At 38.5% G+C, this 12,599-nt stretch overlaps 2 long non-coding RNA genes and 1 pseudogene across 2 annotated transcripts in view; 1 reads left to right on the top strand and 2 right to left on the bottom strand.

Moving 5' to 3' along the window:
* Positions 1–2,063: 2,063 nt before the first annotated feature.
* Positions 2,064–2,247, bottom strand: LOC126926750 (U6atac minor spliceosomal RNA; annotated as a pseudogene).
* Positions 2,248–5,295: 3,048 nt separating this feature from the next.
* Positions 5,296–8,084, top strand: LOC126926467 (uncharacterized). The gene is made up of 3 exons (XR_007714630.1): positions 5,296–7,173; positions 7,253–7,398; positions 7,465–8,084. It is a non-coding gene; the product is annotated as an uncharacterized LOC126926467 (long non-coding RNA).
* Positions 8,085–12,010: 3,926 nt separating this feature from the next.
* LOC126926479 (uncharacterized) overlaps positions 12,011–12,599 on the bottom strand; it is a 109,884-nt gene continuing 109,295 nt past the window's right edge. Inside the window, exon 2 of the long non-coding RNA XR_007714647.1 lies at positions 12,011–12,181. This is a non-coding gene — a long non-coding RNA (uncharacterized LOC126926479). The remainder of the gene's footprint in view (positions 12,182–12,599) is intronic.

Raw genomic sequence — 12,599 nt, forward strand, 5'->3', positions numbered from 1 at the left:
GAATGTTCCACACACAGAGGATGTGTGCACCTTCTCGGTATATGGAAATATTCAGAACGTTCAACTGAGATGTTCTCGGACGTACATAAGATGTCTTTATGCTGTTTGGGGAATTGACAGATTGTGCAAAAACTAAGAAAGGAATCGATTCGAAATTTGGCATGCTATTTTGTTATGACTGGCACTTACTTGTGACAAAGTCAATCTCAGAATAAATTTTATTCTTAATTTTAAACTACGACAATTTTAATTAAAATGACAAACCTTTTAAAAAACGGACTTTTACGCACATTTTACTAATTGACAAGCTAACAATTGGACTTACCGCAGCGTAAGACAGCTCATTTTAAAGATAATTTTATTAGTTACAACTTTTTCACGTACGAGGCATAGTTTCTAAGATAGAAAGAGGAACGTAAAAAAGGGATTTTTTTGCGTCTAGTCGATGTTTGTGTAGCGGCACATGAGTCAGAGGACGATACGATTCGAGAGCGACTCATGTTGTTGTTTCGCTTCGGGACATGGTCACCGTCTTCACGCACAAAACATAACGATAAATAAACTCCGGGCAAAACAATGTCACGGCTACGTGCAACCGTCGATCAAACACGAAATCAAAATTTCCGACTTTCTCCTGACTAGTATAAATAAACGGACGCGATCGTAACATGACCAGTTTTTCAGTCTCAGTCTCGAGCGATTTTATTAGCGAATCAGTTAGTACCGAGCGTCTTACCGAACATTCTCTGTATCTATTATATTAAAATATATTTGACGGTTTTCAATATTGAGATGTCTCGTCATTTAAACCACACGATCAACCTTCTTCAACGATATTATTTTTATTTATTATTATATTTATATTATTATAATATTATTGCTATTATATACTATGTGATATTAATTAAATAATACTAATAATATAATATAAATATAATAATAATAGTAATAATATATAATTTATATATGTATATAACCTTGGTTATGAATATTTTAAATCGGCACAATAATTATTATGAGTATATAACAAACATTTGTCGTACAGTGATAAGCATAATCGGTAAATATTTCTTATGCTGCATTAAATCTAAGTGAACTTGGAAAATGAACGCTTCGGATGGAATATATCCGGATTTGTAGATAACTTCTAGGTACTGTTCAGTTTGAAAACAAAGACAAGGAATATATAGATTGCGTGGAACATGTCGCATCTTATTCAAAAAATTACGAGCTGAGGTGGTTGGTTGGTTTATTAAAGAGACGAGTGATGAAATTGTAATAGTCAGTGTATATGAAAATTACTTTAAATACAAGTACAGAGATAGTGTATGCCGGTTGTAATCGTCGCTCGCTCAATCCTACTGTTCAACTCTACGTTTCCTATTCCACTGTATGACTCGTTATAATGATTTGCTATAATGATCGTCCTAGAGAGGACGTTCGTCTATTTGTATCGACCGATAGTATAGACCTAGCAAAGCAAAACAACGTTGGCACTCCAAGGCACAACAACACGAGTCCCTGCCGACCTTTCAATGACTCATGTGCCGCTACAGAGTTAATATCAATAAGATAATTATTATACTAATAATGCTTCGTTATATATCGCGTTATTGCTTACATATTCTTTGGTAGAAGTTAATATTTATAATATATAAAAATGACTGAATACGGCATTCATAACATTGAAAATGTGGAAAAGGTTATCAAGTTCAGAATGTCAGTAGTGGCACCACTTTCTAACCACCAGTATGTATCTTAATTTTGCCTATGATTATATTGTTCAAGTCTGCAATATGATAATTAACAGCGTAAATTTACTCAGTAATTCTGTGTTGTATATCAAATTTCTTGATCTATTTCGTTTTTGTTTACATGATGTCAATGCATCAAACATCTAGATTCGCACCTAATATATTGTTCGAAATCCAATGCTGAAAATGATGTAGCAGTAAAGATCATTTGCCACAAGCAAAGATTGATAAAGATTATACGCCAGTAAGAAAAAGTTATTAGCACCTCCGTCATTCGGAAGGATAGCGGAAGCTCTCCGCGGTCCCTCCAAAAAAAATCTGGTAAGTGCCGGCGAAAGGCGACAGTGCCTTACCATTTATAACTGTTTTTCTTTTTTTATTTAAATCTTTTCATTCTCAATTTGTCCAATTTGCACATTTGGTAGAATCCATTTATATATGTGTTCCATCCTTGTCTAGGGAAGCGTTAAACGTCTCTCCTTTCATGCTACAAAAAAAATTTTTTTTTTTTTTTTTTTTTTAGCGTGGAGGAAATCTTCATAGACACCTTACCACCTTGTGTGGGCGGCAGAAGGTAGTGCCGGATTCTTACCGGCTAAAACCTCCACGGGCGGGACGGGTAACCAGTGAGCGAGTTGTCCTCGGGCCCCTGAGTGCTTAACAAATTCAAGCACCCATCAAACTTACTAAGGTGCACTCCCAGAAGATACACCTACAACATACGACAACGGCGGGGCCCACCAGTTGCCTGTTGCTTAGATATCTATACTTAACTTAGCTCTGTGTAATACGGTTTGAGATGATTAATGAATTTGGAATAAATTTTTGCTGCCGAGGATACGAACTCGCCACGCCAGGCGACGCCATGAGTTCTGGGCTTTAACGCGCGTAGCTGGCCGTCCCGTCGGGGTTACAGCTCATTGGAATGTATTTGACTCTTAATGTAGCAATGTCTATCATAGGAAGTATTCTAATTAGCCTCTAGATGTATTATACATTATTATACATTATATGTTATAATTATAATTAACTATATATATAATGTAGTATCATGAAGAAAAAACCTGGTTAGAAACTAAGCAAAACAAGGTCGTCTGTCCTTCGGTTATTAGTTTACATAGAAAAAGCGTGTGTGACCAAAGTCACCTAGTTCTTGCGAAGCGTTAACAGGATGGAATTAGAGAAAGGGAAAAATAGCGCTAATGGAGGGGAACGATTCGAATCCAAGGAGCGGTTAATCGACCCAACGGAAAGTCCGACAACCCGCATTGCTAAATCACCATCAATATACATAGATGCGTAAATAATAGACCCCCTCATTGAACCGCCAAACAACACGGCAGGGGAAGATAACTATATTATCAAACAGCAGTAATCAGGGGATTACAGCCAAAAACAAACACCGACAACATAAGCGAAGAACTAGCAAAAATCGAACAATAGGTAAGGTCAATAAACAACATAAACAAGTATGATACCAAACAACCATTACCGCTATTTCTAGTCGAACTAGAACCTAGAGACAATAACAAAGACATATATGATATAACAAAATTACTAAACACAATAGTAAAAGTGGAGCCACCTAGACATAAAAAAGATATCCCACAGTGCATAAGGTGTCAGCAATGCGGCCACACAAAAAACTATTGCGATATAACCCCGGCATGTGTTAAATGCGCAAAAAACCATTTAACAATACATTGACCATCCACGTGAAAAATAGAGAAAGTTAGATGCTATAACTGTAACGGAAACCACCCAGCCAGCTATAAAGCGTGTGAAGCCAGGAAACAATTACGACGCAAACTGTTCCCGCCGCTACGAAACAGGACATACACTAACGTACAAGTGCAACAGGACAGCACAAAATCCGAGACAATACCAAATACAGAGCACGCAATAAACACTAAACACATCAGCACCAACACTTTTGGTAGTCGAAGCTACGCGCAAGTAATCAGCCAATCGACATCCTCTGACAACCAATATCACAACAACAGTAGCAACGACACTACAGAAATCAAAGAACTTTTCAAACAATCCATCAAGAACACCGAAATGCTAACCAGAATGATAAGCGAATAAAACGCAGTTCTCAGACAGCAAACGCAGATTGACGCAAAGTTTTGACGGGATGAAACTCCGCGATAAATTCAGGCGAAACGATGCGAAATAAGAGCGAAGCTTATAATGGAAATATGGTTTGCTTGTCTGTTGTCATAAAATGAGATATACTGAATATATTAAAAAATATAATACATGTAATACGAAACTTCGTATTATTCGTGTTATTATGGATACAATATCATAATGTGTTCATATATTTAAATCTCATTCGAAAGAGATTATTATATGTCGAACACAGTTTAACTGTATTTTGAATTCTTCTTCATCAGATCACAATTGATAAGTCGATATTAGGATGATTATCCTCATTTGATACAAGTTTGTGACTGCTACATGTTAATATACTTTACATCTTATGTACATTTTAAATATGGTACGCAAAATCAAAGTTGCAAGGAACATCAATAAAAATTCAATATTTCAATAACGCTTTTCACGATTATAATTAAATATTTTTCAAAATGTCGCATGAGTGTTACATCTAGCACCCCCACACAAAAGTTTACCAATTTATGATACATGTACCAGTAGATGGACAAGTTACGATTTACAGATTATATATTACTCTATTTTATGATTTTATAATTTCTCGTTAAATAGGATAATGAAATAACTTGCAATTAGTAAAATTTCATTTGTTTTATCGTCAAACTTGTGCAAGGGAACATATTAATACTGGTAACTTTAGTGACTTGCAAAATTTCAATAGTGCAAGACAGGGCAGATATTCAATTGCAATTGGCTACCATCCATATTTTCGTCGGTCTTACAATAACCTTATGCTATCAATTATGAATTGAAAAGTTATGAAATTACAACTCACCCAAGGCCAATGGTTATGACTTCTTTTCGAAGTTCCATGGAAATCTCGAGTTTGTTGTTTCAGACATCCAGTTATCACAAAACATAAACACCACTCTATTACGGTCGACGTAAACAAAAGATGACAGATGAACAAAATATTCTTCAAATTCTCGGGCACAAATACAGGCTTACACACTCCCTGCTTTAAAGTCACAGTCTGTCGTTGAACTTTCGCCAAGTAACTTGATACGTACATATACACGTCTCTCGAAATCAGTTTTCGACGAAAATACATACGTGATATGTTATTTTGCAACCGAACGTGAATTTCTCGCGGGAAATACCTCGATATGGTTTATTTATGCGTCTCTCAAATGCGAATTTTACTATACGCTTCGTTTAAGGCACGCCATTTTGCAAAACGATTATCGAAAGATGACTGCTTACATCGATCGAGATCGAGAATAGATTCGCAGGAAGCTAGATGCCGCGATTTCTTCCCGCTCTTTACTTTTTTCCGCAGCTGTGATTGGTTGATTTCCTACTGCCATATTCGGTTTCGCCGAGAATCGTAAACGCGTACGTCGGAAGCAATGCGGGGTAGTTATTTAATTTATTTCATAATATTATTTAACATATATCGTGAAAAGTTCTGAATAATCGGATACTTTTGTTATCGTTTCATCGTGTATTAGCATTATCAGCTCTCGGTATCGAATTGACAAACGGAATTTTTCTCACACAAAGTAAGTCACATTAAGTATATGTATATGTATAGTCGAAGCAATGCGATTAAAAATTTTTCTATTTTAATTGGAATTATTTATCAAAATACAGACATTTTACCAAGCATTTCTTTTATAAATCTTATATATATATACATATGAACACACACACACACACACAAAATAGAAATAATTTTGTGTGCTATTATACGCAGTTCGATAGTTTATATTTCACGTGTCCCGTGTTGCACTCGCGTTGGTTTCGTTCCTGTCTCTAACGTATAAATGTAGCGTCAGTGATTCGCGTGACGCGACGTAACTTTCAACGTTTGTTTTTCTCCGTTTATGCGTCGTGTGTTCGTTTGAATGAAAATATAATATATGTTGTAACAAAAACCACGGAAAACAGAAGAAGAATACGGGAGCAAAAGGAATTCCAGGCTGCAGCAGAATGCCTATTGTCTAGCAGGGTTTCGTTCCATGGTATTTCAACGGGATAAGCTACCTCTTTTAGTACGCTTCAAGGCGCCTCTTTCCAACCATTTAATTTGCCTCCAACACCATTTTAACTTCGTATATTCATAGAAAATATCGTTCTTTTGTATTTTCTAACTCTGTTCTATGTATAAATTTACCGCGACGGGTCATTATGCACGTCATACAGAAACGAGGGAATCAGAGATTATTTATTAGAGGTTACTGCAATTATCGTAATGCTTTGTTCCTTTAAATCAACCGTGAAATTTCTTTACAATTAACTCACTTAGGTTACAAGTAATGCGTGCGTTTCAGGACCCGACCCTTTTGGTTGACCGCGCCATACCCCGAGTAAGAACTTATACTGGCTTCTACCCTCTAGCGCCCTCCGCCCAGGGAATGACTCGCATACATGAGGGCTGCACGAGTTGGAAAAACCCTGCCCTCACCTTGCGGCTCATTGAACGAGTTGAACCTACTCTTTCGGGCGGCAGCTGGCTTAGCTGACGTCACACGATGCATTGCGTCGCGTCTTACCAGGAGGTCACTGCGCGGAGGCGGAGCTGCCAGCATATAGCTCGGTCCCAGCTGATTGGCTCTCCGGCCGATTATCCCTGCACCGTCGCGACACCTATTTGGGCACCGTCTGCACCGACAGTTCCAGGTTTCCTCTCCGGCCACACGTTTTGTGTTTTGCACAATTAATCTGACGTCTTTGAGTAATTATTCTTCACAATGAAAATGCTCGATTTAAATACTTGAAAAATAAATGAGAATGCCGTTGTATAAATGCGTTAAACAATAAGTTCAATTTCTCATAATTGGTAATTTAATAAATTCGGCAAAATGAACGCGGCTCGTTATTTCCTCGAGCATCGATGTTTTCCTAATATCCAACGATCCACTCAAAGAGAATAGAATTTGAAGATCACAAGGGAACATAACAAGTTCATTTTGTCGCATTTTGGACGTTACTTGGCACGTAAGTTGGAATGTCCCGTGTCGTACGTTTGGATAGGCGAAGATCAAATTAGGTTCTTTCCGTGGTTTTCAAATTCTGCCATTCTGAAAATTGATCTTTGCGTGCTTGGAAATTGGCGTTTAAATAAGTAACGAAGCCGTGTTTCCCTTATCGACATCCATATATTATATCGATCATGTTATGGTTACATGTTGTGGTTTGCCTATAAGTTACCTCCAGTCGTCTCGATGTTCTCGCGTGAAGCGCTTCGCTGAACAGGCTCAAAGTTCACGTTTCTTAGAAACGGAGGTAAAACAAGGAGGTAAAGATGTATATACATGATGATACAGAGATTGTACATTAAAGATGTGATTAGTTATAGTTCTATGTTTGATCCAAAGGTACGTAGCAAGAAATGATGAAGAAATGGAACAAATTATTATTAAAAGATCTATAGATAACAATGGGAGTAGACAGCATGCCAGCAGGGAATATAATTAGAATAACTAAGTAGAGAGAACTAGGAGAATATCATACATGTGCATGGGTAAAGAATTACAGCCAAAGTTATTTTCAATATATTCTGCTATACAAACCCTCCTTTATTTTTCAGAAATTCCTGATATTCTAAACGTAACTCAGTGAGAAATGTTAATGATTTGGAATAATGAATTACAGTGCGTGAATAATTTTAAATTTATAAGGTTTGACAAGAAAGATTTAAACAAGGTATTAAAGCTAAGAAAAAGAATGAAAATAAGCCATGTTAGACTATCCAAATCTCTATTAGCTGTGCCTGTAAACGAGAACAATTTATTAAGTAAGATTAAGTAATTGATTCAGATGAAAATAATCAATCGATAGAATGTATAATGGAAATAGAATAAATGCTGTAGATATACGTCTTTTTTATTTTCACTTCTATTTAAAAAGAAGAAAACAGAAGAAAAGCGAACAGTTTCGTCCTTTTTTGTTTGCGAAATGCTAGAGACTGCATTTATACTATATATATATCAATCGTATAAATATACACATAGACATGCAATATTTAACTTAATATGACGAAACTATACGTAATTCTATGGTTTCTCTAAAAAATACCAAGGTGGAACTAGACGTAATTCAATAAAAAATCATTACTTTTAGAGAGAGTTCAAATATCTTCGACGTTTTTTTATTTTAAATAATTGTTTTCCTCGAGCTGTAAATAGAGTTTTGAACGATTCGATAAAATAATAAATACATTTTCAATTGAAATTAAAATAAAATTTGAAATATCTCATATATTATATGAATTGTAAATTGTCGACGAGAATGTCACAACCGGCATACTTCAAATCCGATGGACCGATGATGGAGATAGAGATGTGGCGGCCTTGGCGACAATGTATATCGCCGAAGTGCCTAATGAGTCATCTGTATCCCAACGGTCCTTCCACCGAATGTTCTAGAAGTGTGACAACGGTCACGCACGCCTACAGGGTAGTGGGGATATTGAGGGATGACAAACAAAGAAGAAACAGATGCCACCAAAAGTCAAATTGTAAGAGCTTCAGTCTTGGAAAGTCACGGCTGGAGCTCAGAACAAAATTGCAGTCACTGTAAATTCAGAATACAAGAAATAAATTCTCTTGTTTTTTTTTTTTTTTTGTTACCTTAATTTTTTCTTTTCGTTCGAGCCCCCTGCTTTTTATTTTACGTGACAAGAACATGGCAGCGTCACTAAATCTTTGTCAACAACTTTTTGTTTTCACGAGAGCTCTACAATACCAGACACGTGCAAACACTTATACAAAACATATCCTTGAGTGTTCCAGGAATTTGACGAATCCTATTCGTGTATATACGGATAGCCGATAACTCTAGCCCCCTACTCCCCCCTAACCCAAACTCGTCGGTGCGGGATGTCAGTCTGGCGTAGACAATCAGGCGAATTAAACGTATATTCATCCGTGGCTTTGGCACTTTGGTAGACATTTTTCTACCGTTCAAACTCGCTCTATTGTTATTTTCATTTAATTGTACGTTTTTCTTCAATACTTCGTTGCAATTTATTATTTAATTACCTTTGTTTCTCCGACTGTCTTTTTGGTTGCCCCATTTGCCGGTAACTCGTACAATGAGTTCTCGAAACACAATTTGACCATGATCATTGTTCTATTTTCAAATAATTTATTCTTTTTATACATTTGTTTTAATATTTGGCTCTTTTTTTGTACAGATTACTATTATTTGATACCGAGGGAAGCTTTGATGTATTAGAGGGATGCTGTGAAATTCGAGAGGACGGGATGAAAGTCAAAAGGACATCATGCTAATTAACGATAAATTTGATAACTTTTCGTCGAAACGTAGTAATATTTATTCACTATTAGATTAACTCCATTTCTTTCAAGATTAAAGAAATTATTTTTTGCTTTCGAATATATTAAATTATATTTCCGAAGAAGTTGAATAGATTGTTTAACATAAATTTAACATAGATTCTCTCGATTCTGTTTCATTTGAGTAAGAAATTCAAATAACTTTTTCAATTTGCTTCGTTATTCGTAAATTGTCTGTAATGTCGTCTTTCTCAATAACTTTTATTACATTCGAGAAAGTACGTTGTCACAGACAAGTTTGAACAGTTTCTGCACATCGCGTATTTTTCGTATTGCGCAGCTTTGTTTAACGGTCAGAAAAGTGCGCCATGTTGCATTAGAACGAAGTCACGTAATGCATAAAATATTTGAAGTTGTAATAGCGGACATTCAATTTGGCGGATAACCTTTACAAATCAATCGTATTATGAAATATTCATATATATGTCGGATTAGGGTCAGGATTATGGAGAGGGGCGTTTGATGAATTCTCATTACAATTAGCCATTGCCGTGATACAATAAAGAGTTTACTAGCACAGGCTTATCAACAAGATTAGGCACTCGTAGCACTAGTGATAATGACCTTAGGTTCGAAACGAATCCGCGGTCACGGGATGATAAACGTATGTTCTCGCACAGTTCAAGTCTCTTTGTTAACTAGATGTGAGGTATTCACTGGTTGTAAGGTGGTACTGTCACTCGTCGATGAGATCGTACGAAAGAATGAATCTCCGTCTCGATGATGCCGTCGAGGAAAACTATAATGGGTGTGTCTAAGAACATGAGATCCTCGGATTCGTCAAAGAAAGCTTTCGTTCCAAAGGTGAGGGAAATTAGCGCTGTTGCTAATTGGTCGATCTCCATATCGGCGTTTTGAAAGAGATGCTGGCCGCCCTTGAGGGGAGGTTGTTGACGGGGAGCATCGTTCGTGGAAGATAAGTTTCTCCTATTTTCCCGTAGTTGCAACAAAGTCTATTTGAAGGACTTTCGCTTGACTAAATCTTAAGATCTATAGCGGGTCCTCACGTTAGCTAAACATACAATGCAAAGGCATGCCGACACCCGGCGATCATCTTACCCGGAGGGCAAAATCTGCGTGTGGCGGGCCGCGGGATAGAAACTATTGAAGTATTTACTGCCACGTGTCGCTACGACTACTTCTTTTAAGGAGAGGTATAGAGTTACTCTGTGCCTTTGTTAGATAAAACGTTCATCCCTTTGACCGCGGCTACGTTCGGCGACTGATTGTCCCCTCGAGCCCAAGCTCATGATCATAAATCTCGAATAATCGGAGCGGCATTTGTTTAATCTAAGTTACAACGTTACGGTATTTCCGCGAATCCAAGCAGGGGTTCCGGTGTTCTTTCATCTCCGACATATATATTTGACAATTTTCTTTCGCATTCTTAGTATAATATTTATACGTATATCTTCGTGCTCCTGATATATGATTCTACCTATGGTATATAAATAATAATTAATTCGTAGTTCTAAGAAAGCAGTATTTTCGTAAACAAACACTCGACAGAAAAAAGAAAAAAATTTCCTTCCTAGCTCCGGTAGTACTGCGAAAGAGGTAGGTCCCGGGGCATTCCTGATGAGCGTCAAGCATGAAGTTTTAGTCGGTAAAGTCTGACACTACCCCACCGATTCTCAGAAGAGCAGGGAGGTTTCTTCCTTGGGAAATACGAATTGGATATATTAAAAATTGAGTGAAAGACGGCTTGGCAATCCGCCGCATCTTTGTCAGGGACAAGTGAACGAACGTTTCAGTTTTAGTGGACACTGGTGCCGACGCATGCGTCTATCCGCGCAACAAGATACGTGGACCCGCTAACAAAAGCGACTATGAACCTGATTGCGACTTCACCTGATCACCTTCATCTATCCTTTCGTCGAGCCTTCAAGTGGTGTTTTGTAGTGACTGATGTGCAAACGTCTATTTCCTCAGCCATTCCGGGTTACTCGTTGACCCACGAAACAAACGATTCCTAGACACGACTACACAACTATCCACAAGGAGATTCGCTGCCACGCTCAACGTAGCGTCCATTAAAACTATCAATGTAGAGCCAACGTACCACAAAATAATGGCGGAGTTTCCTGACCTAACGGACCGCCGACGCATGGAACCCCCACCCACGCCAAACCACGCCTCCTCGCTCCCGATCGACTCAAGTTGGCGAAGACGGGATTCGAAGTCATGATCGAACAAGGCGTGATGCTGCTATCGCGAAGCCCGTCGGCATCACCCTTGCACATCGTACCCAAAAAGGATGGGAGGATTCGACCTTGTGGCGACTATCGGGCATTGAACGCCCGCACCATTCCGGACAGGTACACACCGCCGCACATAGAGGACTTCGCGCAGAATCTGTATGGTAAGCGTATCTTTTCTGAAATCGATCTCGTTCGCACTTACCATCAAATTCCGATCGCGCCGGAGGATGTAGAAAAGACAGCGATCACGACACCTTTGGTCTTTTCGAAGCGACCAACATGACGTTTGGACTTCGAAACGCGGCCCAAATGTGTCAGAAATTCGTGGACGAAATCACCAGAGACCTCGATTTCGTCTACTCATACATGGTCGATCCTTTGATCGCACCCGAACACCGCGAACACTTGTGGATTTTGTTTAAGCGCATTGACGAGTATGGGGTCGTAGTAAATCTCGCGAAATAGAATTCCTCGGTTACACAGTAACAGCCGAGGGGATAAAACCATTAGCCGAACGCGTCGACGCTATTGTCACGTAAAATAAAAAGCAGGAGGCTCGAACGAAAAGAAAAAATTTAAGGTAACAAAAAAAACAAGAGAATTTATTTCTTGTATTCTGAATTTACACTGACTGCGATTTTGTTCTGAGCTCCAGCCGTGACTTTCCAAGACTGAAACTCTTACAATTTGACTTTTGGTGGCATCTGTTTCTTCTTTGTTTGTCATCCCTCAATATCCCCACTACCTGTAGGCGTAGGTGACCGTTGTCACACTTCTAAGACATTCGGTGGAAGGACCGTTAGGATACAGATGACTCATTAGGCACTTCGGCGATATACATTGTCGCCAAGGCCGCCACATCTCTATCTCCATCATCGGTCCATCGGATTTGAAGTATGCCGGTCGTGACACTATAATTAAAGTACCGTTACCCTCGACAATTAAAGACATACGAAGGTACCCCGGTATGATCATCTTCTACCGACGTTTCATACCGGGGGCCGCGCGAATTCTTCAACCACTCAACGACTTGTGGAAAGGCACAAAGAAGTGCAACGCGTCCATTGAGTAGTCCGATCAAACCGAAAACAGCTTCCGCGACTCGAAACGCGCTATAACTGACGCGATTCCAGGCGCGTCCGTCAGACTCGCGGTCGACGCAT

Source organism: Bombus affinis, chromosome 18 (genome assembly GCF_024516045.1).
Source record: "Bombus affinis isolate iyBomAffi1 chromosome 18, iyBomAffi1.2, whole genome shotgun sequence".
Taxonomy (NCBI): Eukaryota; Metazoa; Arthropoda; class Insecta; order Hymenoptera; family Apidae; genus Bombus; species Bombus affinis.